General features: G+C 41.6%; 1 protein-coding gene across 1 annotated transcript in view; it reads right to left on the reverse strand.

Annotated features, from left to right (window-relative positions):
* Window positions 1-23,183, reverse strand: part of csmd3b (CUB and Sushi multiple domains 3b) — a 2,345,756-nt gene that overhangs the window by 1,523,042 nt on the left and 799,531 nt on the right. The window lies entirely within an intron of this gene.

Genomic DNA, 23,183 nt, shown 5'->3' on the forward strand with positions numbered 1-23,183 from the left:
CTACAGATTTGTTGAATATGCCCACAAGAAAATGTATCTCAGTGTTGTATGTGGTAACTTATATGTATGACAATATGTATTTGAACTTTGAAATTTTAGTTATCACCCTTCAACTCATGTTGATTCCTGATCCAGCATGGACAACTTCACTCACCTCAACTCTCTATCAACTATTCCACAACCTCTGGACTCATGTTCAAGGACTCTACAGCTCATGTACTCAGTTTTATTTAGCTATTTATCTATCTATTCTGGGCAGATGGGGCTTGTCAGCCACGGTTGGCAGCTCATCTAGGAGAAAGAAAGCTCTGATCTCAAACCTCTGCTGTCTTGCTGCTATACCCACTCATGGGGAAGGTTTCAAGAGTAAACCCTGAAGGAACAATCTGCAGCTGGAGTCCCTAAAGCAGTCCTACATTGAATTCAATGCTGACTGGCAACTCCTGCAATGCTGTTGGTATCAAACTGTATCGGTCTCTGCCATTCCTTTAGGTTCATCAGATGTGTACAGAGGGGGATCTTGGTTCATGTGCAACAGCTCGCTCTCCGTATTGTACTTCCGAGGTTGGTGTATCTAGACAGCTAGGACACAATATCCATGGTCAACTCTGACCGATGGAGCCCTCACTAACTCACTATCTATCTATATATTTATTTCTTTTTTTTGTATTTGCATAGATTGACATCTTTTGCGCATTGATTATTTTGTGGTTATTGTTTGTGTCTAGGTTTTATTTGATTCTGTTGTGTTTCTTTGTTCTGCTATGAATACCTGCAAGAAAATGAATCTCAAGATAGTATATGGTGTCATTTGAACTTTGGGATGGAGTTCACGGGCACAGGGCATTCTTCATGTTTATAGCTGAGTTGAAGAAATGCTCATTTATTTCAATACAGAAATATTACTGACTTCTATTATTGATTTACGCATTTCACAGATGAGTAGCAAACAAAAGCCAAGAAAGAACATAGACAGATTACTCTGTCCACATTAGATTTGATTTAGAACTATTTATTTATCAAATTTTACTTCAAGGCATACGGTGAAATTTGTTGTTTGCATCAAAAACCAACACAGCCTGAGGATGTGCTGGGGGCAGAACGCAAGTATAGACACATAGTTCAGTGCCAATGTGGCATGCCCACAATGTGTAGCAGAACAACACAAGCAGCAACAACAACAGAGCAACAGCATCAAAACAACAACAAAACAAACTCCTGTCCCACCCACCCATCCACACACTGAGAGAGACCTCCGACCCAAGGACAAGTCTATCTATCATTATCAGCTGAATTGAACCAGTTTACTCTGCTAGTCAAATGTGATGTCTTGGTTTACACATTAAACTATTTGTGATATCTGGAAATGATCATTTGCAAGATTTTTATTACTTTTCAAATTGATTGCAATTCCATTAAGTTTATTAGCCTCCAACCTGATGGCATGAACATTGACTTCTCAAACTTCCACTAATGCCCCAACTCCCCCTCGTACCTATCCGTTATTTATTTATATACACACACTCTTTTTCACTGTCTTTTTTTTCTCCCTCCGTCCTCCTCACTATAACCCTTGCCCATCCTCTGGTTCCCCCCCTCCCCCTTTTCTTTCTCCCTAGGTCTCCCATCCCATGATCCTCTCATATCCCCTTTGCCAATCAACTGTCCAGCTCTTGGCCATCCCTCCCACTCCTGTCTTCTCCTTTCATTTCGGATCTCCCCCTCCCCCTCCCACTTTCAAATCTCTTACTAGCTCTTTTTTCAGTTAGTCCTGACGAAGGGTCTCGGCCTGAAACGTCGACTGTACCTCTTCCTATAGATGCTACCTGGCCTGCTGCGTTCACCAGCAACTTTGATGTGTGTTGCCATTAAGCTTATTGCAAGTTTTTATTCCTTGCCATATGCAAACTAAACCACAAATTATATACCAAAGGTGCTTTCTTGCTGTTCAGCTCCATTTCATTATTCAGGACAGTAAATTGTGAGACAGCCATTAAATTTCACACCGGACCAGTAAGCCATACATCCAAGTGTAATTTTCCCACTATTCCAAAGCACATCTATACATACATCTACAAAATGCATCTTTTCAGTTACTGCTTAAGCATGCACTTTTTCTGTATTATTACGCTATGCATCATACTGCGGCTGCTAAGTTACCAAATTTCATGACATGTGCGGGTGATATTCAACCTGATTCTGAAATCGGTACAGTTCAACCACTCTAAAATTCAGAGACCTTGGTCATAAACTACTTCACATTACAGATGTTGTTGTGTTTGAAAGTGTGCTACCAGGCAGAGTTTCCCTGATACTGATGTAAAAAAAAATGGGGCTGTATTGGAAGTAAACACCCAGGCAGAAATAACACTGGAGGTTCAGAGAATCGAGAGGCAGAAGCACCCTTCGGGAGAACAGGATCAGGGAGGTTCTTGGGAGAGACAGATAAATATAGGATAACCAGGAAAAATTTGGGTGACACACTAGCGTAGTGGTTAATACAAAGCTTTACAATATAGGTGACCCAGGTGCAATTCCTGCTGCTACCTGTATGGAGTTTATATGTTTCACATGGGTTTCCCCCAAGTGCTCCAGTTTCCTCCCAGAGTCCTAAACTGTACTGGTTGGTAGGTTAATTGGTCATTGTAAATTGTCCCATAATTAGGCTAGGATTAAATCAAGAGGTTGCTGACTGCTGCAGTTCAAAGTGCTGGAGGGGCCTATTCTCAATAAAAAAAAGTTGATAATTGAAGAATTTCTGCTCCCTTTCTAAGGATCTTCCAGAAAGGCAAGTCACACATAACTGAAAGCAAATAGTGTCTTGAACACATTAGTGAGGCATGTTTTGAAATGCCATTTTTAAATACAATTCTGCATTACAAAGTGTTCTTGATAAGTAGAAGTGTGAAGACTTCCCAAAATTACAGCAACAGCCAAAAAGAGGGCTGTTTACACTACATTTTAAATCACCGACGCCAAGATCTTCCTCCACACCTTTAATGATGATAATAATAATCTGTGAAACTGTTTGTTGATGAATTTCCAGGCTCAGGTGCTTTTTGGAAATTCAGTAGCACCTGTAGTATTGGGCCTGCACTGGGATAGAGTCTTTCTTTCACACTACTAGTAGAGAGTCCACCAAAGATATCAGGCAAATATCCTACAGGGAAGAGCCAGAAACTATTTAGTTAAAAGTGAGCTGATCAGTATGGCCGGAGAATCTGATTAGCACGGGCCATGGTTTGAGGCCTGATAGCTGGTGTTTAGCACTGGAGAGGTATCAGGGCATCAGCATGAAATGGCCAAGTGGGCACCGTTGAAAGAGTTTCAATCAATAATTAAGTGATAGCAGCCTACATTAACACAAGAAATCCTGCAGATGCTGGAACTCTAAAGCAACATATTCAAAACTGCTGGAGGAAGTTTCATATGCGTAGAAATGAACAGTCAAGGTTTTGGGCTGAGATCCTTTTTTCAGGAAAGGGGCTACCTAAATTGGGTGCCAATGTTCAGCTGAGAATAGATTGTGGGGCATAATTAAAGCACACAGTTGTGGGACAAATAATCAGCAGGCTTTGGATCAATATGGCATAATTTTTTTTCTGGTGATGCATGATGTAGCCATTGCACTCGGAAAAATATTTTCACTTGTTTGTCCAATGCAGGGAAACCTACATCCATGCAAACGTAATTCAGGTTGAGTGACGTTCAATCAAATTTTTGGAGTACCACAATTCACCACCGAAACGGAATGATCACACTTTACTTCAGGAAATGTCAGTTTTATCTGTGCAGTGCAGACAAAAGACAACACAATGTAACCTAATTACCTGGCAACTGTCAACCAGTGAAAGTGTAATGCTGAAATTATAGAAGGTTAATTTTAAAAAAGAATACAAAACTATTTTTAATGGATTGGGCTAAAGTTGCAAATCTTCGTAATTGAATCACAGCCATTTAACTTTCTCTGAACTCAGTCTGCACCAGCAATGCTGTGTCCAGATGCATTACTTATTGGGAAAACAGAGCAGTGGCAAATAATCCAGCTAAAATGAGGACAAACCCCACGGAAGCATGTGCAATATTGTGGAATTATTCACAGACTGACTTTGTGATCATCTGTGCAATTACACAGATTTAACTGCCCAGTGGGCGTAGTTTATGCAAGTCTTAGTTCTCTACCTTCAATAGTCTGTTGAACATAAGAACTAAAAAAAAGGCCAAGCACTATGAAATGTATTACTGCAGATGCTTTGAGTGCATTAGTCACCATGGTGCCTGCAGTAGTTACAGCCCACCTTCTTCCCAGCGTGTCTTTGCATAGATGAACTGAGGTGATGAGGGAACGACCACTATGGATGGTTAATACTGAGGTTCTGGTTCGGAGAGTTGCCTGGAGCAGACAGAAATGGTAAAACAAATGGAAGGACTGTGGAAACAGTACTCCCTCTCAATAACAGGGAAGAACTTCTCATCAGATGATCTCTCAGGGCTGCTGTATTTAGAACATAGAAACATAGAAAACCTACAGTACAATACAGGCCCTTCGGCCCACAAAGTTGTGCTGAACATGCCCATACCTTAGAAATTACTAGGCTTACCTATAGCCCTCTATTTTTCTAAGCTCCATGTACCTATCTGAAAGTCTCTTACACGTTTGTAAAAGATCCTATCATATCCGCCTCCACCACCGTTGCCGGCAGCCCATTCCACGCACTCACCACTCTCTGAGTAAAAAACTTACCCCTGACCTCTCTGTACCTGCTCCCCAGCAACTTAAACCTGTGTCCTCTTGTGGCAACCATTTCAGCCCTGAGAAAAAGCCTCTGACTATCCACATGATCAATGCCTTTCATCATTTTACACATGTCTATCAGCTCACCTCTCATCCTCCATCGCTCCAAGGAGAAAAGGCCGAGTTCACTCAACCTATTCTCATAAGACATGCTCCCCAATCCAGGCAACATCCTTGTAAATCTCCTTTGCACCCTTTCAATGGCTTCCTGTAGTAAGGCGACCAGAACGGAGCACAGTACTCCAAGTGGGGTCTGACCAGGGTCCTATATAGCTGCAACATTTCCTCTCGGCTCCTAAATTCAATTCCATGATTGATGAAGGCCAATACACCATACACCTTCTTAACCACAGTGTCAACCTGCGCAGCTGCTTTGAGCGCCCTATGGACTCGGACCCCAAGATCCCTCTGATCCTCCACACTGCCAAGAGTCTTACCATTAATACTATATTCTGCCATCATATTTGACCTACCAGAATGAACCACTTCATACTTATCTGGGTTGAACACCATCTGCCACTTCTCAGCCCAGTTTTGCATCCAATCAATGTCCTACTGTAACCTCTGACAGCCCTCCACACTGTCCACAACACCTCCAACCTTTGTGTGATCAGCAAACTTACTAACACATCCCTCCACTTCCTTATCCAGGACATTTATAAAAACCACAAAGAGTAAGGGTCCCAGATCAGATCCCTGAGGCACTCCACTGGTGACCACAAAATAATCCGCAGATGCTGGGGTCAAAGCAACACTCACAACACGCTGGAGGAACTCAGCAGGTCGGGCAGCATCCGTGGAAAAGATCGGTCGATGTTTCGGGCCGGAACCCTTCGTCAGGACTGATGACCAACCTCCATGCAGAATATGACCCATCTACAACCACTCCTTGCCTTCTGTGGGCAAGCCAGTTCTGGATCCACAAACTAATGTCCCCTTGGATCCCATGCCTCCTTACTTTCTCAATAAGTCTGGCATGGGGTACCTTATCAAATGCCTTGCTGAAATCCATATACACTACGTCTACTGCTCTTCCTTCATCAGTGTGTTTAGTCACATCCTCAAAAAATTCAGTCAGGTTTGTAAGGCACGACCTGCCCTTAACATAGCAACGTTGACTATTCCTAATCATATTACAGGTGTTCCCCTGCTTTTTGAACGTTCGCTTTACGAAACCTCACTGTTACGAAAGTCCTACATCAGTACCCTGTTTTCGCTTTCAAAAGGTGTTTTCACTGTTACGAAAAAAACGCAGTTGACGAAAAAAATCAGCGCACGATAAAAGGCAGCGTGCGCCCTGAGCAGCCGCTCTCCCCCGGATTCGGAACGGCATTGCTTTAACACATGCCTGTGAACAGCTGTTTGCAAGAGGAGTTCTATGGTGTCGGAAAAGCCTAAACGAGCTCATAAGGGTGTTACACTTAGCGTAAAGCTAGACATAATTAAGCGTTTCGATCATGGTGAACAAAGTAAGGACTAAGTGAGTTTGGCTTATGGAAGCTGAAGAAGATGATGTTGAAGAGGTTTTGGCATCCCATGACCAAGAACTGACTGATGAAGAGCTGATGCAATTGGAAGAGGAAAGGATACCAATTGAAACTGAATGCAGTAGCGAAAGTGAAGCAACTACGTGAGATTTTCGCTGCAATGATAAACTACGACTTTAATTTTGAAAGGGTACGTAGGTTTAGGGGATATTTGCAGGATGGTTTGAGTCCTTACAAAGAACTGTGTGATAGAAAATTGCGCGAGGCTCAGCAGTCAAGCAAGCCTTCCACATCAGCCACAGCAGACGACGAACTTTGACCTTCGACATCGAGGCGGGCAGTCATAGGAGAAGATGAGCTGCCTGCTCTAATGGAAACAGACAACGAAATGACTCCCCAGTGTCCCACCACCCCAATGCCTGGGCCACGGACAGATACCAATTCGCGGAGAATGCAACAGTAGCCGGGAGGCACACAAGATAACTTTAAGAAAAAAGCCGAAATAAACATGCTAATTAATTAGGTGCCGCCCCACACGTAAATTTCGGCCCAGATCAAAGGCGATGCAATCGGCAATCGGCACCGATCTGGGCTGACAATTACGTGCCGGGCAGCACCTAATTAATTAGCATGTTTATTTCAGCTTTTTTCTTAAAGATGTGCTGGATGCCTCCCGGCTACCGCTGGACCCTGCGTGCCTCGCGGCAATGTATCGGTCGGTAGCCCGGAGGGTGCCACTGCACCAGCCAACCTGCGACGACTCAGTCTAGCACACAGAGTGCTCGGTGCTGTCTTCCCAATTCCAGTAAGTGATACTACACTGTACATACATTATTTCTACTTTATGTCGGCTGTGTATTTTTACGTGTTATTTGGTATGATTTGGCAGCTTCATAGCTTAAAGGTTACTGGAGAGCGCTTGCGCTGTGTTCTTGCCAACAGCGCCTGCATGAGATTTTCTGCCGACGGCGCTTGTGTGAGATTTTCGCTACGGAGAACAGTTCAGTAATGATTGTGGAAAAGTATTTCTACTTTATATAGGCTGTGTATTTATCATATCATTCCTACTTTTACTATGTGTTACTGTTATTTTAGGTTTTATGTGTTATTTGGCATGATTTGGTAGGTTATTTTTGGGTCTGCGAATGCTCACAAAATTTTCCCATATAAATAAATGGTAATTGCTTCTTCGCTTTACGACATTTCGGCTTACGAACTGTTTCATAGGAACGCTCTACTTTGGAATAGCGGGGGAAACCTATATACCTCTTCAAATGTTCATAAATCCTGCCTCTGAGGATCTTCTCCATCAACTTACCAACCACTGAGGTAAGACTCACTGGTCTATAACTTCCTGGGCTATCTCTACTCCCTTTCTTGAATAAAGGAACAACATGTGTTACTCATCCCTCATTCATCCACCTTGGAAATCATCCTGATAATCTGGAGATCCAAGGTAAATAAATCCAGTGGATGAGGATGTACAAGTAGCCGGAAAAAAGGGGCAAAATTGTACCCATCCTTTCCTTCATTCCAAAACCCACCTTTGTGTGTGGGATTGCATCAAGCTGTGCATCGAACCAAAGTACCAAGTTCCTACCTGTCTCCAACGTTGTACAGGATAGGTCTGGCCTTGTTGCTGGGCAACACCCCAGTCAACTGGACATTGGCACACTACCTGTCCTCTGTTTTAAAGTTCTTCCAAGCAAACAGGGTATTGAACTAAAGCTGCTTCCCGACACTGTGTTGAATGAACAAACACTACATTTAAGATTGAGCTTCCTTACTCTGGACGCTGTATTTGCGGATCCAAATGTTCTATCAATTCCTTCCAGCTCACATCCTCAAACTAAAGTCTTCAGGTGAAAACTATTCATCAAACTCATTTGCAGGCTTGCTAATAGCCCCCCAGCACTACAAGTAACTGAATGTATTCTTAAAAACAAGCAAATTAATTCACAAGGGGCTGTTAAATCCTTCCAGAATATATTTCTTGCAGATCTGGATACAAAATGTTTTTACTTGTTGCTTCAGTGCACCTAAGCATCTGGTCCAGAGGGTTCAAATCCCAAGACAGAATTGAAGTGTTTTTCTTAAATATGATTGTGTGGTCGATTTTTTTTCGAGTTACAGCCATAACTTGAAAAAAGCCATAACTTGGTAGATTTCCAACCCATAAATTTTAATGGATGTAAAATCAGGGCAGGATTATTCCCCAAACAAGTTTCTTGTGAACTCCACTTCTAACTGTGAGGAGTTCGTAATAAATTGACAACTGTGGTCTAATTTTTTAAAAATTCAATTCAAGATTATTTAATGTAATTTCCATTAAGTGTAAAGAAGAACAACATAATTGTTAATTCAGATCTGATGCATTACAAAAAAATAACACATTAACATTAAGAACACAATAATACAAAGAAGAATAAATATAAATACAAACATTAGTACACAAAGCAGCTTTTAATTGCACACAATACTCCAAGTGTGGTCACATGAGTGCCTTATAGAGCCTCAACATCACATCCCTGCTCTTATATTCTATACCTCTAGAAATGAATGCCAACATTGCATTTACTTTCTTCACAACCGACTCATCCTGGAGATTAACCTTTCGGGTATCTTGCACAAGGACTGCCAAGTCCCTTTCCATCTCTGCATTTTGAATTCTCTCCCCATCTAAATAATAGTCAGCCCGTTTATTTCTTCCACCGAAGTGCATGACCAGACACTTTCCAACATTGTATTTCATTTGGCACTTCTTTGCCCATTCCCCTAAACTATCTAAATCTCTCTGCAGGTTCTCTGTTTCCTCAACACTACCCGCTCCTCCACCTATCTTTGTATCATTGGCAAATTTAGCCACAAACTCATTAATACCATAGTCCAAATCATTGACATACATCATAAAAAGCAGCGGTCCCAACACTGACCCCTGTGGAACTCCACTGGTAGCCATCAGCCAGCCAGAATAGGATCCCTTTATTCCCACTTTCTGTCTTCTGCCAACCAGTCAATGCTCCACCCCTAGGAACTCCCCTGTAATTCCATGGGCTCTTATCATGCTAAGCAGCCTCATTTGCGGTACCTCGTCAAAGCTGTTCTGAAAATTCAAGTACACCATGTCTCCTGCATCTCCTTTGTCTACCCTGCTTGTAATTTCCTCAAAGAATTGCAGTAGATTTGTCAGGCAGGATTTTCCTTTCAGGAGACCATGCTAGCTTTGGCCTATCTTGTCATGTGCCTCCAGGTACTTCATATTCTCATCCCTAACAATCGATTCCAACAACTTCCCAACCACTGATGTCAGGCTAACAGGTCTATAGTTTCCTTTCTGCTGCCTCCCACCCTTCTTAAATAGCAGAGTAACATTTGCAATTTTCCACTCATCTGGAACAATGCCAGAATCTATAAATAAGGTGACTCTGATGAGAAATAATAAAGTATTTTGGGGATTGTGGAGGAACGGGTTAGTGAGTGGAAATGTTGATCAGCCTTACTGCTTGGGGAAAGTAATTCTTTTTGAGTCTGGCGGTCCTGGCATAGTTACTATGTAGCCCCCTCTCTGATGGGAGTGGGATGAACAGCCCATGACCCTTCATGATGTTACTGACTTTTTCCTGGCATCGTTCTGTACATATGCTCTTCCTGGCAGATGGGGCTGTTGTCGGTGATACACTGGGCAGCTTTGACGACCTGTTGTGGAGTTCTCCATCAGGAACTTTTTGTGGGTAAGTTAACTTGATAAAACCTTGCCTCTGAAAAATTTAAGTAACTGAAAAAAGTGGACTTGATAGTCTTCTACACATGTAAATCAGGAAGAGTGTGGTAATTTTTCTCATTCTCTCACTTCGATCAAAGGAGTACCAATCTACAAATAGTTTCAGACTAATGAGGTCAGTAATAGTTGAATTCTGCCCTACATCACCCTCCATAAAAGGTCCTTGTTGTATTCTCTGTACTTGAATCCACTTCCTGCATTTGTACGTGTTCATCTTAGCAATTTAAAATTACCTTGTTCTCCTGGTTTGAACATCACCTTCAAGTAGGCAACCTCCTTTTAATTAATACAGAGCTCTCCAGTTGCATTAGCAAGGCAAAAATGATAGGGTGTGTGTGTGTATGTGTGTGTGTGTGTGTGTGTGTGTGTGAGAGAGAGAGAGAGAGAGAGAGAGACAGAGACAGAGACAGAGACAGACCAGAACACACATTTATTCATGGGAATAATTTTAATTGAGAGCAGGGAAGAATGAACCTCTTTTATAAATAAAAGCAAGTATAATTATTGTACATGTATGCATCTTTAACAGGTAGACAACCTTTTAGATAATAACAGGGGATGAAGATCATTTAGCCATTATGCCATGATCAAAACCTTAAAAGAGGAGCTTTGCACTTCATTCTTTTTACTTTTTTTTTGCAAGTTTACTTTTGCAATACTGCTTTCTGAACACTTACTTACTTCTACTGGTCTCCTGTTGCATTTTTATGCACCATTGATAATAAAAACGTGATACTTTGCCCTTTTCTGACCTATGTCTTTACTTTAAAGGGATGCAGTACAAACCACATAGTTTTCTCAAATTCAATATATGAACACAAGGCCATAAGACACAGGAGCAGAGATAAGCCATTTGGCCCATTGAGTCAGCTCTGCCATTCTAAAATTTCAAAGTACTTTGAATATCAGAGTATGTATACAGCATACAACCTGAAATTCATCCTCTTCACAGAAGTCCTCAAAACAAAGAAACCCCATAGAATCAGAGAAACATTGAAGCCCTGAAGCATGGCTGATTTATTATCCTTCTCATCGCCATTCTCCTGCCTTCTCCCATAATAAGACCATAAGATCATAAGATATAGGAGCAGGAGTTGGACATTCGGTCCATCGAGTCTGCTCCACCATTCAATCATGGGCTGATCCAATTCTTCCAGTCATCCCCACTCCCCTGCTTTCACCCCATAACCTTTGATGCCCTGGGTAATCAAGAAACTATCTATCTCTGCCTTAAATATGCCCAATGACTTGGCCTCCACAGCTGCTTGTGGCAACAATTTCCACAGATTTACCACCCAATGGACTAGAGTCCCGTACCATGGAAAATAACTTTGTCATATCTAATCTGTTCATAGAAACATAGAAAATAGGTGCAGGAGTAGGCCATTCGGCCCTTCAGGCCTTTTAACATTTGGCATGTTTCGATAAGATCCCCCCTCATTCTCCTGAACTCCGGGGAAAACAGCCCAAGAGCTGCCAGATGTTCCTCATACGGTAACCGTTTCAATCCTGGAATCATTCTCATGAATCTTCTCTGAACCCTCTCCAATGTCAGTATATCCTTTCTAAAATAAGGAGCCCAAAACTGCACACGATACTTCAAGTGTGGTCTCACGAGTGCCTTACAGAGCCTCAACATCACATTCGTGCTCCTATACTCTGTACCTCTAGAAATGAATGCCAACATTGCATTCGCCTTCTTCACCACCGACTCAACCTGGAGGTTAACCTTTAGGGTATCTTGCAGAAGGACTCCCAAGTCCCTTTGTATCTCTGCATTTTGAAATCTTTCCCCATAATCTTTGACACCTTTACTGATCAAGAACCTATCAACCTCTGCTTTAAATATACTCAGTGACTTGGCCTCCATAACTGTCTATGGCAATATATTCCACAGATTCGCCATCCTCTGGCTAGTGACATTCCTGCATATCTCTGTTCCTTGTATTCTGAGGTTGTGCCCTTTGGTCCTAGACTCTCCTGAATATAACTTCCATGATCTTTATTCTCCAAGGATATAAATCTTAGTATCCCAATGATTGCAAGCTGGTTGAACACCCAAGTTGGTGCAATCTTTCATTGGTTCTGTTACAGTTATTATTCTATTCTGAATTTATTGAGAATGTCCACAAATAAAATGAATCTTAGGGTTGTATATGGTGACATATATGTACTCAATTCTAATGAAAGAAATGAAAGAAGGCATTACTGAATTCTAATGAAAATCTCAACACTTAAATCTGCCCCGAAAATTGCAATTTTCTGCAAGGGATTCCTTCCTCCAGCAAGCAATTTATCCACTGCTGATTTCTTCAATCATTGTCCTAATCTGGTTTACTCAGTGAATATCACCGTTGCTCTACTAATTTCTGAATGGTCTGTGAACCCATGAATACAGCCTCACTATTTTTGCTGTCTTTTTGCACCATAATTATATATTTTAAATTGCAATTAGATACCTGGTGGCCTCTTAATTTCATACACCACTATGTAAGATTATTAATGCAAGTATTTAATCAGCCAATCATGAGGCTGCAATGCAACGCATCAAAGTATGCAGACATGGTCAAGAGGTTCAGTTGTTGTTCAAACCATACATCAGAATGGGGAAGAAATGTGATCTAGGTGACTTTGACCATGGAATGGTTGTTAGTGCCAGATGGGTTCATTTGAGTATCTCAGAAACTGCTGAACTTTTGGGATTTTCATGCAGAACAGACTCTAGAGTTAACAGAGAATGGTACAAAAGTCAATGAAACATCTTGTGAGTGGCAGTTCTGTGGGTGTTAATGAAGTGGTTAAGGCATTGGACTAGCGACCTGAAGGTCGTGAGTTTGAGCCCCAGCCAAGGCAACGTGTTGTGCCCTTGAGCAAGGCACTTAATCACACATTGCTCTGTGACAACACTGGTGCCAAGCTGTATGGGTCCTAATGCTCTTCCCTTTGACAACATTGGTGTCATGGAGAGGGGAGACTTACAGCATGGTCAACTGCTGGTCTTCCATACAACCTTGCCCAGGCCTGAGCCTTGGAAAGTGAAGACTTTCCAGGCACAGATCCATGGTTTTGCAAGACTAATGGATGCCTAAAAAAAATGAAAAAAGTCAAAAGAAAATGGCCTGTCAATCTGACAGGAAGACAACAGTAATTCAAATAACTGTTCGTAACAACGGTGGTGTGCAGAGGAGCATCTCTGAACATATCACACATTGCACCTTGAAATGGAGGGGTTACAGCAGCAGAAGACTACAAACATACACTCAGTGACCACCTTATTAGGTACAAGTGGTATATACAACTTCTTCTAATTTCTAGAATATTTTATGTATTGCAATGTACTGCTGCCAGAAACCAACAGATTTCACAACATATGTCAGTGATAATAAACTGGATTCAGACTCTAATTCTGATTCTGATATCAATTATCACTTATATTTCTGTGTGGGTAGCAGGAAGCCATGTTGCCTCTCTGGGCTGTGGGAATTGCAATCAGTTCCCATCATATTGGCCCACTTCCACCCAGAATACCATTGCCCTCTAGCATGGATTATGACTAAACAAGACACTCAGCAGGTTATGTAAGCTCTATAAAGAAAGAAGCAATGTTAGCATTTCAGATCATTCAGCAGAATCCGTTGCAGAGTACAGCCAGGGATATGTTGTATATCGAGGAAGCGGAAGTGAGGCCAGCGGACAGGAGTCTGTTCCAGGAAAAAAGCAAGTCCTAGTTGGCCAGCTCTCCCGTCCATTCTGCTCTCCAATATCTGCTTGCTGAGGGAATCGGGCTCGCAGTCCTCGGAGTCGCCTGATGCCGGTGGCCGGAGGTGGGAACATCGTAAGCGGTGTGTGAGGAAGCGGAAGCGAGGCCAGCGGGCAGGAGTCCGTGCTGGGAAAAAAGCAAGCCGTAGCCGGCCGGCTCTCCCGTCCATTCTGCTCTCCAATGGACATTAAATTGGACTACATCCGACTCCAACGAAATACTCGGCCAGAGTACAGAAACGGACGTGATCCCGGACGCCACCATTCAGCTGTTTACTTATGTAACAGTTTCTCCCCCAAGCCATTGGACTACCAGCCTGCTGCCCTCCGCTGTGCCTATCGTCTTGTTTATTATTTATTGTAATGCCTGCACTGTTCTGTGTACTTCATGCAGTCCTGGGTTGGTCTGTAGTCTAGTGTAGTTTTTGTATTGTTTTATGTAGATCTGTGTAGTTTTTGTATTATTTCATGTAGCACCATGGTCCTGAAAAAAGTTGTCTCATTTTTACTGTCTACTGTACCAGCAGTTATGGTCGAAATGACAATAAAAAGTGACTTGACTTGACTTGACTCGACATCTCTTCACACCTTTGTTGCCTGAAATGCATCCCCCCCATATCAGAAGGTGATGCAGCCAATGGGGGGGATGTGGGGGCAGGTGTGGGGGGGGGGAGGCCAGTGCACAAGATTGAAGTAATCTGCAGGGAATTGTAAACTTAGTCATTTCCATCATGGGCACTAACCCCTGTAGTGTCCAGGACATCTTCAATGAGCAATTCCTCAAAAAGGCAGCCCCCCACCATTAAGGTGAACACAGCAGGCCAGGCAGCATCTGTAGGAAGAGGTACAGTCGACGTTTCAAGCCGAGACCCTTCAGAAGTGTCGACTGTACCTCTTCCTATAGATGCTGCCTGTCCTGTTGCATTCACCAGCATTTTTTGTGTGTGTTGCTTGAATTTCCAGCATCTGCAGATTTCCTTGGGTTTTCCCCATTAAGGACCTCTTTCAGGCGTTGTTCTCTTTGCTACCATCAGGTAGGAGGTACAGAAGCCTGAAGGCACACACTCAGTGATTCAGAAACTGCTTCTTCCCCTTTGCCATCCAATTCCTAAATGGATGTTGAACACATGAACATTAACTCACTACTTTTCTTTAATTTAACTTTTATATATGTGTATTACTGTAATTCTCATATGCTGGTGATACTAAACCTGACTCTGATTCTGATAAAAAATGTGTCAAGTTGCCCCAATCTTACTTAATTTTAATCACCAATACCCAGACTATACAAAGTTACAAACTGCAAAACCAAATACAATTTGCAACAAACAGATTATTTAATCTTGTATGTCAGTGTTCATTCACCACACATTCAACATTCTTATTCCATCAACATTACTTTCTTGATGCGGTGATGAGCCTCACATCCCAATCACACTTCAGGGGAGTTAAAATATTTCACCCAGTTAAAACTTTTTTCCTGGCTGGAGAGAAGATCTAGCCCAAGTGGATGACTAAAAATGGAGCTAATATTAAATGAACTATAACTTCCTAACCACCTTTATTTAAATCTTCAACAGATGTGTAAAATTGTCTCTGCTCTAGTTCAACATTGCAATTTTCATTTGAAATATTTTTAGTTTGTTTCTGCTGCATTAATTCCCAATTTACATCAGAATAAAGGGTCTTTGTCATCTAATTTTGGCAGTTTTTTCCTCATGTGTTTCAAAGAATTACTTTGCCAGAATTTGCACTGAAGATTTGTTTCTAATACTGGTCTACCACTGTAATCTATGGTAGAAACAAAGTACAAGATTAACTTCCTCTCTTAAATCTCAGAGAAAATAATTATCACATACAGCCATTCTTTGATACTTGAATATAAAATTATCTCCTTCATCTCAGAGGATTTCTTTTACTGTCATTTCACCTTTGTCCTTCCAAAAGCCTTTGGACCATGTTTGACTTTGGGAGATAGTGTAAAGCTGGCAATAACTGATCAACTTACTTAATCTTAACCCACAATATTCAGAATATTTAAAGTTACATAAAAACACATACAAATTGCAGCAGACAGAATATTTACTCTTCTATGTTAGTGATTATTCACCAAATCAGCCACCTCACATTCAAGATTCTTATTCCATTAATATTGCTTCCTCGATGCAGTGATGTGCTTCACATTCTAAAAGTACATCCTTCTATTCTGAGACTGTGCCCTCAGGTCCTAAACTCTCAGAGGGCACAGCCTCAGAATAGAAGGACATCTCTTTGGAAAAGGGATGAGGAGGAATTTATAATGTTCAACACTAAATAATTAATATTTAGCCAGAGGGTGCTGAATCTGGGGAATTCATTGCCAAAGATGGCTGTGGAGATTAAAATTAGTGGTATATTTAAAGAGGAGGTTGACGGGTTTTTGATTAGTAATGGTGTAAAAGGTTACAAGGGAGAAGGCAGGAGAATGGGATTGAAAGAGATAATAAATCAGACAGGATAAAATGGTGGAGTAGACTCGATGGTCCGAATAGCCTAACACTGCTCCGTATTGTCTCCCTCTTCACTGATTTTCATTTCAATTTGCTTCAATGGGTAATTAAGCCCTTTTAATGTCACTCCATATCAAATTAGTTCCCTATAATATCACAATTAATTTTTTTCATATATTAATTTCTTAATATGAGTCATTGCTTCCCTACTCGATATTATCCTTTAAGGACTTACTTTCACCATATGAATACAAGAACATAAAGCTGTACAGCACAGCACAGACCCTTTGGCTGACCTGCTCCACAATCAATCTAACTTTTCCCTCCTACATAGCCCATAACCTTTTTTTTAATCCATGTGTCTGCCCAAGATTTGCTTAAATGTCTGTCTGCAAAAAGTGATGGACACAGCTTAACACATCATGGAAACCAACCTTCAAACTCTCAACCCTCTTGATCTTAGTCCATTGAAGTACAACTTTTAAAAGTTCAAAGTACACTTATTATCAACGAATGTATACATTACACAACCTTGAGATTCGTCTCCTTAAAAGCAGCCTCAAAACAATGTTGGAAAATGCATGGTTATCCACTTTGATAGTAAAAATAAATGCACAGACTACTTTCTACTACACCATTTTATAGCTTGGTAGTATCAGCTGTGTTTTAATTTGTTCTGTATTTCATTTAATACATAATTTGTTACCCAGCTTGTCTTCTATTATAGATTTCCAAATATTTCTGTGAAACTTTGGCTAATTGAAGCAGCCGCTTAATTGGACCAAAATGTACTGGTCCCGATGTGTCTCAATTAACTGTATCAAGATATGGCAATTGACAGCGTCTTATCTAGTTTTTTTAGATTTTTCTTGAACTATCTGTCTATATCTCTAATTAAAAAATGCATCTTAAAAACTGAAATCCTACTCTGTATACTGACAGGACGTTGTTAATAATTTTGATGATTTTCAATATTCAGTAATATTCAGTACATTTTCAAATATTTCAGAAGCATTCATTATTTTTAAACATAAGTTCTTCAGCATTTTATGGATTTTCCTTCCCATTGGTCATTTTTTTCCCCTTGAATCCTGTTTCATAACTACCACAAATCATAAGTAGCATAAATCAAGTAGTTGTTAATGAACTTTTGCCACAAATATGAATCCAAGACTATGAAGAGTTTAGTTTATTTCAAGAAAACTTCCTCTTCAGAAAATTTCTCTGATTCTGTAAATTATCCAATTCTACTTTATCACTGTAGGAACTGCTTACAAACTTCTTGTTTGAAAAGGGGTGATGCTTATTTCAAAATGCAAAGCTTTAGCTTCAGAGTACTATATTTAAGTAACAGAAAGGCAGCATATCTATGACTGATTCAATTGCCTCTGAAATATCTTATCAAGATTCAAGATGCAAGAAGGTTTAATGTAATTTCCAGTGCACAAGTGGAAAGGATCTGATGCAGCACAACAAAAAAAAACCCACAATGAGATAAAGAACACGAAAGAGCGCAAGAAATATAAATACGTAAGTTAGCTTATATACATAGATAGATTGTATGTACATAATGTGATGCTACACACAGGAAGGTCTGTACATAAGGTGACTCTGACAGGAAATGATAAAGTAGTGGTGGTTGGGGGTGTGGAAGGGAGGTGGTTAGTGCATGGAAGTGTTGATCAGCTTTACTGCATGGGGAAAGTAAGTGTTTTTGAGTCTCGTGGTCCTGGAGGAAGCTTCTTGATGGGAGTAAGACAAACCGTCCACGAGAAGGGTGGGCGTGATCCTTCATGATGTTACTGGCCCTTTTCCAGCACAGCACTTCCCTGCACATATGTCCTCGATGGTGGGTAGGCTGGTCATTGATGAGTTGGGCAGTTTTGACTACCCGGTGTAGAGCATTTCTGTCTGCTGCAGTGAAGTTTCCACAGTGATGCAAGGCTTGTTAGGATGCTCTCTACTGAGAATGATGCGAGTATACTGTAAATGCGCATAGTCCAGCTCTATTTTGCCTCCTCAGAACCTTTTCTGATTGTGTAGAATATGTTCTGGGACCGTGAGAGGTTGTGCAAGCCGTGCACTCTAGCAGATGGAATCAGCTCGCACTTTCCTCTGCTGTGCCACCGACGTAAAGAGAGATGTGAGAGGTGCGAGTTCTCCTGAAGCGTATAGACATCTCCTTTGTCTTATTGATGATGGAGAAGAGGTAATTTGCCTGGCATCAAGCCCTGAGCACTTCCACCTCCTCTACATCTGCCATGCGATAAGCCCTGCTGCTGTTGTGTCATTGGCGACACGCACAACACGCTGGAGGAACTCAGCAGGTCGGGCAGCATCCGTGGAAAAGATCGGTCGACGTTTCGAGCCGGAACCCTTCGTCAGGACTGTAGGGGGAAGGGGCAGAGGCCCTATAAAGAAGGTGGGGGGAGGGTGGGAAGGAGAAGGCTGGTAGGTTCCAGGTGAAGAACCAGTAAGGGGGAAGATAAAGGGGTGGGGGAGGGGAGGCAGGGAGGTGATAGGCAGGAAAGGTGAAGAAAGAATAGGGGAAAACACAATGGGTAGTAGAAGGAGGCGGAACCAAGAGGGAGGTGGTAGGCAGCTGGGGGAGGGTGCAGTGACATAGGGATAGGGGAAGGGAGGGGAAGGGAATTACCGGAAGTTGGAGAATTCTGTGTTCATATCAAGGGGCTGGAGACTACCTAGACGGTATATGAGGTGTTGCTTTGATCCCAGCATCTGCAGCTTATTTTGTGTCATTGGCGAGCTTGACAACGTGATAGTTTGGATGTTTGGCCATGCAGTCACGTGTGAGCAGAGTGTACAGCAATGGGCTCAGCACACTCAGCACACAGCCGTGGATGGCACCTGTATCGAGGATGATGGGGAGGGAGCAGTGGTTACGTATGTTGACTGTCTGAGGTCTGCTGGTTAGGAAGTCCAACTCCCTGCATAGTGGGGTATTTAGATTGAGGAGTATGAGTTTGTTCACCAAGGCCCGTGGGGCAATGCCGAACTGAAATCCACAAACAGCATTCTGACATAAGCGTCCTTGTTTTCTAAGTGTGTCAAAGCTGGTGCATGACAGATGCTATAGCACCTGTCGTAGAGTGGTTCTGTTAGTAGCATATTGGTTAGTGTCAAATACGGCAGGAATGGGGCTTTTGATATGTGGCATTACTAGCTGTTCAAAGCATTTCATGATGACTGGCATCGGTGCCACCGGGTTATTTAGTTCAGAAGCTGTAGAGTTCTTTGGTACAGAGTTGATGGTGGCTGATTTGAAGAGTGTTGGGACAGCAGCGTGAATGAGTAAAGTGCTGATGATGTTCGCGAAGAATCAGTAAGCTTGCCTGTTCTCAGCCTGGCCTGGGTCCCTTACTTGACTCTCTGCAGAGTCCTTCTCACATCTGCTGCTGTTACACACAGTGGCTGCTCACCTGGGAGTGGGGAGAAGGAACTTATTATATTGTTTGATCTTTATCATACATCCTGCAGTTAAATTTGTACTTAATGTATACTTATTTTTCAAAGCAACATTAAGTATAGATTTGACAGCAGAATATATGATAGAGATCAGACAATAATTAATATAGATACACTCAGGAAAAATAATCACAATATTTAAACTCCAGGGTTATGCTTTTTTGATGAAATATTGTGACCAGAGAATCACATTTTCAGAACAGGTGGCAACTGAACTCATTGTACATCAATGCTCTCAGCTTAAAGTTTCTGGTAAAGTTAATTACCATATTAACAGTCCTTATAACATAATCCACCAAATAATGTTGAGCGAAAAAATAGATTACGAGTCCTAATTACCTATTCATTCACTGTGCCCTTTATTATTTTTCTTCCTTTGTTTTCTAGCTAATCTTGTCCTAATGTTATTGTCAATTCAATTTAAGTCAAATCAAGTCCAGATTATCATCATTTAACTGTATACATGTCTGCCGTCAAACGAGACAATGTTTCTCTGGATCAGAGAAACAAAACACAGCATTACACACAACACACAATAACTTAGGAAAGTAAGAATTAAATCTACAAGTGAATTAGGCATGAATAAAGTGTATAAATTAAATACTGTAGGGTACAGTACAAATTATCCGGTGACATTTTGAATGTGATGTGGTAGGGAGTTCAGAAGCCTAATGGCCTGAGGGAAGAAGCTGTTTCCCATTCTGACCATTCTTGTTATCATCAATAAATGTTCAACATCCCAATATCTACTCAACAAACTAGTTTTTCTGCCCTCGCCCTTTCACACTTCCACAGAGAAATGTTCCGTGCCTTTTTGTTACCAATGTCGAATTAAAGCACAGTCCAGGATTCTTTTAAAAATCTATTTTTGCTCATTTTGCCTTTAAGTTATTCTATGAAGTAAATTGTAGTCATAGCAATGTCAATTTAAGTTATTTCTTTCAATAAAGAGTTCAGCTGTCCTGAAAATTAACAACATAGCAGCTAAAGCATTGCAATTGAACCTTTGTTAAAATTGCATGCACCACAGTGCCATAATTTAACTATGAAATGTATCAAGATTAATTATTTTAATCAATGTTGCCTTGAATGCATATTTGAGTCCCATAACTCCTTTGCCTGGTATCGTATATTTCGATTTTCTTAATGCTGTATATTTTGACTACGTGATTTCAAATTCTCAATTGAATTTTTTAGATTATAAGACATAGGTGCAGAATTAGGACGTCCAGCTTTTCGAGTCTTCTTCGCCATTCCATCATAGAAACATAGAAACATAGAAAATAGGTGCAGGAGTAGGCCATTCGGCCCTTCGAGCCTGCACCGCCATTTATTATGATCATGGCTGATCATCCAACTCAGAACCCCGCCCCAGCCTTCCCTCCATACCCCCTGACCCCCGTAGCCACAAGGGCCTCCCTCTTAAACTCCCTCTAACTCCCTCTTAAACATAGCCAATGAACTGGCCTCAACAGTTTCCTGTGGCAGAGAATTCCACAGATTCACCACTCTCTGTGTGAAGAAGTTTTTCCTAATCTCGGTCCTAAAAGGCTTCCCCTCTATCCTCAAACTGTGACCCCTCGTTCTGAACTTCCCCAACATCGGGAACAATCTTCCTGCATCTAGCCTGTCCAATCCCTTTAGGATCTTATACGTTTCAATCAGATCCCCCCTCAATCTTCTAAATTCCAACGAGTACAAGCCCAGTTCATCCAGTCTTTCTTCATATGAAAGTCCTGCCATCCCAGGAATCAATCTGGTGAACCTTCTTTGTACTCCCTCTATTGCAAAGATGTCTTTCCTCAGATTAGGGGACCAAAACTGCACACAATACTCCAGGTGTGGTCTCACCAAGGCCTTGTACAACTGCAGTAGTACCTCCCTGCTCCTGTAATCGAATCCTCTCGCTATAAAAGCCAGCATACCATTCGCCTTTTTCACCGCCTGCTGTACCTGCATGCCCACTTTCAATGACTGGTGTATAATGACACCCAGGTCTCATTGCACCTCCCCTTTTCCTAATCGGCCACCATTCAGATAATAATCTGTTTTCCTATTTTTGCCACCAAAGTGGATAACTTCACATTTATCCACATTAAATTGCATCTGCCATGAGTTTGCCCATTCACCCAACCTATCCAGGTCACCCTGCATCCTCTTAGCATCCTCCTCACTGCTAACACTGCCATCCAGCTTCGTGTCATCCGCAAACTTGGAGATGCTGCATTTAATTCCCTCATCCAAGTCATTAATATATATTGTAAACAACTGGGGTCCCAGCACTGAGCCTTGCGGTACCCCACTAGTCACCGCCTGCCATTCTGAAAAGGTCCCGTTTATTCCCACTCTTTGCTTCCTGTCTGCTAACCAATTCTCCACCCACACCAATACCTTACCCCCAATACCGTGTGCTTTAAGTTTCCACACTAATCTCCTGTGTGGGACCTTGTCAAAAGCCTTTTGAAAATCCAAATATACCACATCCACTGGTTCTCCCCTATCCACTCTACTAGTTACATCCTCAAAAAATTCTATGAGATTCGTCAGACATGATTTTCCTTTCACAAATCCATGCTGACTTTGTCCGATCATTTCACCGCTTTCCAAATGTGCTGTTATCACATCCTTGATAACTGACTCCAGCAGTTTCCCCACCACCGACGTTAGGCTAACCAGTCTATAATTCCCCGGTTTCTCTCTCCCTCCTTTTTTAAAAAGTGGGGTTACATTAGCCACCCTCCAATCCTCAGGAACTAGTCCAGAATCTAACGAGTTTTGAAAAATTATCACTAATGCATCCACTATTTTTTGGGCTACTTCCTTAATCATGGCTGATTAATAAATCAATCTTTCAACCCCATTCTCCTGCCTTCTCCCATATAGGTTGACACACTTACTAATCAAGAACCTATCAATGCCCTCTATATCTATACCCAATCACTTTTCCTCCCCATCTATCTGTGGCAATGAATTCCACAGATTCACCAAATGATTTTTGCAAAATCTTCTTAAAAAAAAAGATGACATCCAGTTAGAAACATAGAAAGAAACAGAAAATCTCAGCACATTACAGGCCCTTTGGCCCACAATGTTAGATCGACTATGTAATGTACTCTAGAAACTATCTATTAAGCTCCATGTACCTATCTAGGAGTTACTTAAAAGTCCCTATGGTATCCGCCTCTACCACCTTCGCTGGCAGTGCATTCCACACACCCAGCACTCTCTGTGTGAAAAGCTTACCCCTGACATTCCCCTTGTTTCTCCTTCCAAGCACCTTAAAGCTATGCCCCTCATGTTAGCCATATCAACCCTGGGAAAAAGCCTCTGGCTACCTTATCACTATCTTTCTTAATTACTTCTTTGTTTCGAACTTATTACATTAC

The sequence above is a fragment of the Mobula hypostoma genome, chromosome 1 (assembly GCF_963921235.1).
Source record: "Mobula hypostoma chromosome 1, sMobHyp1.1, whole genome shotgun sequence".
NCBI classification, from domain to species: Eukaryota; Metazoa; Chordata; class Chondrichthyes; order Myliobatiformes; family Myliobatidae; genus Mobula; species Mobula hypostoma.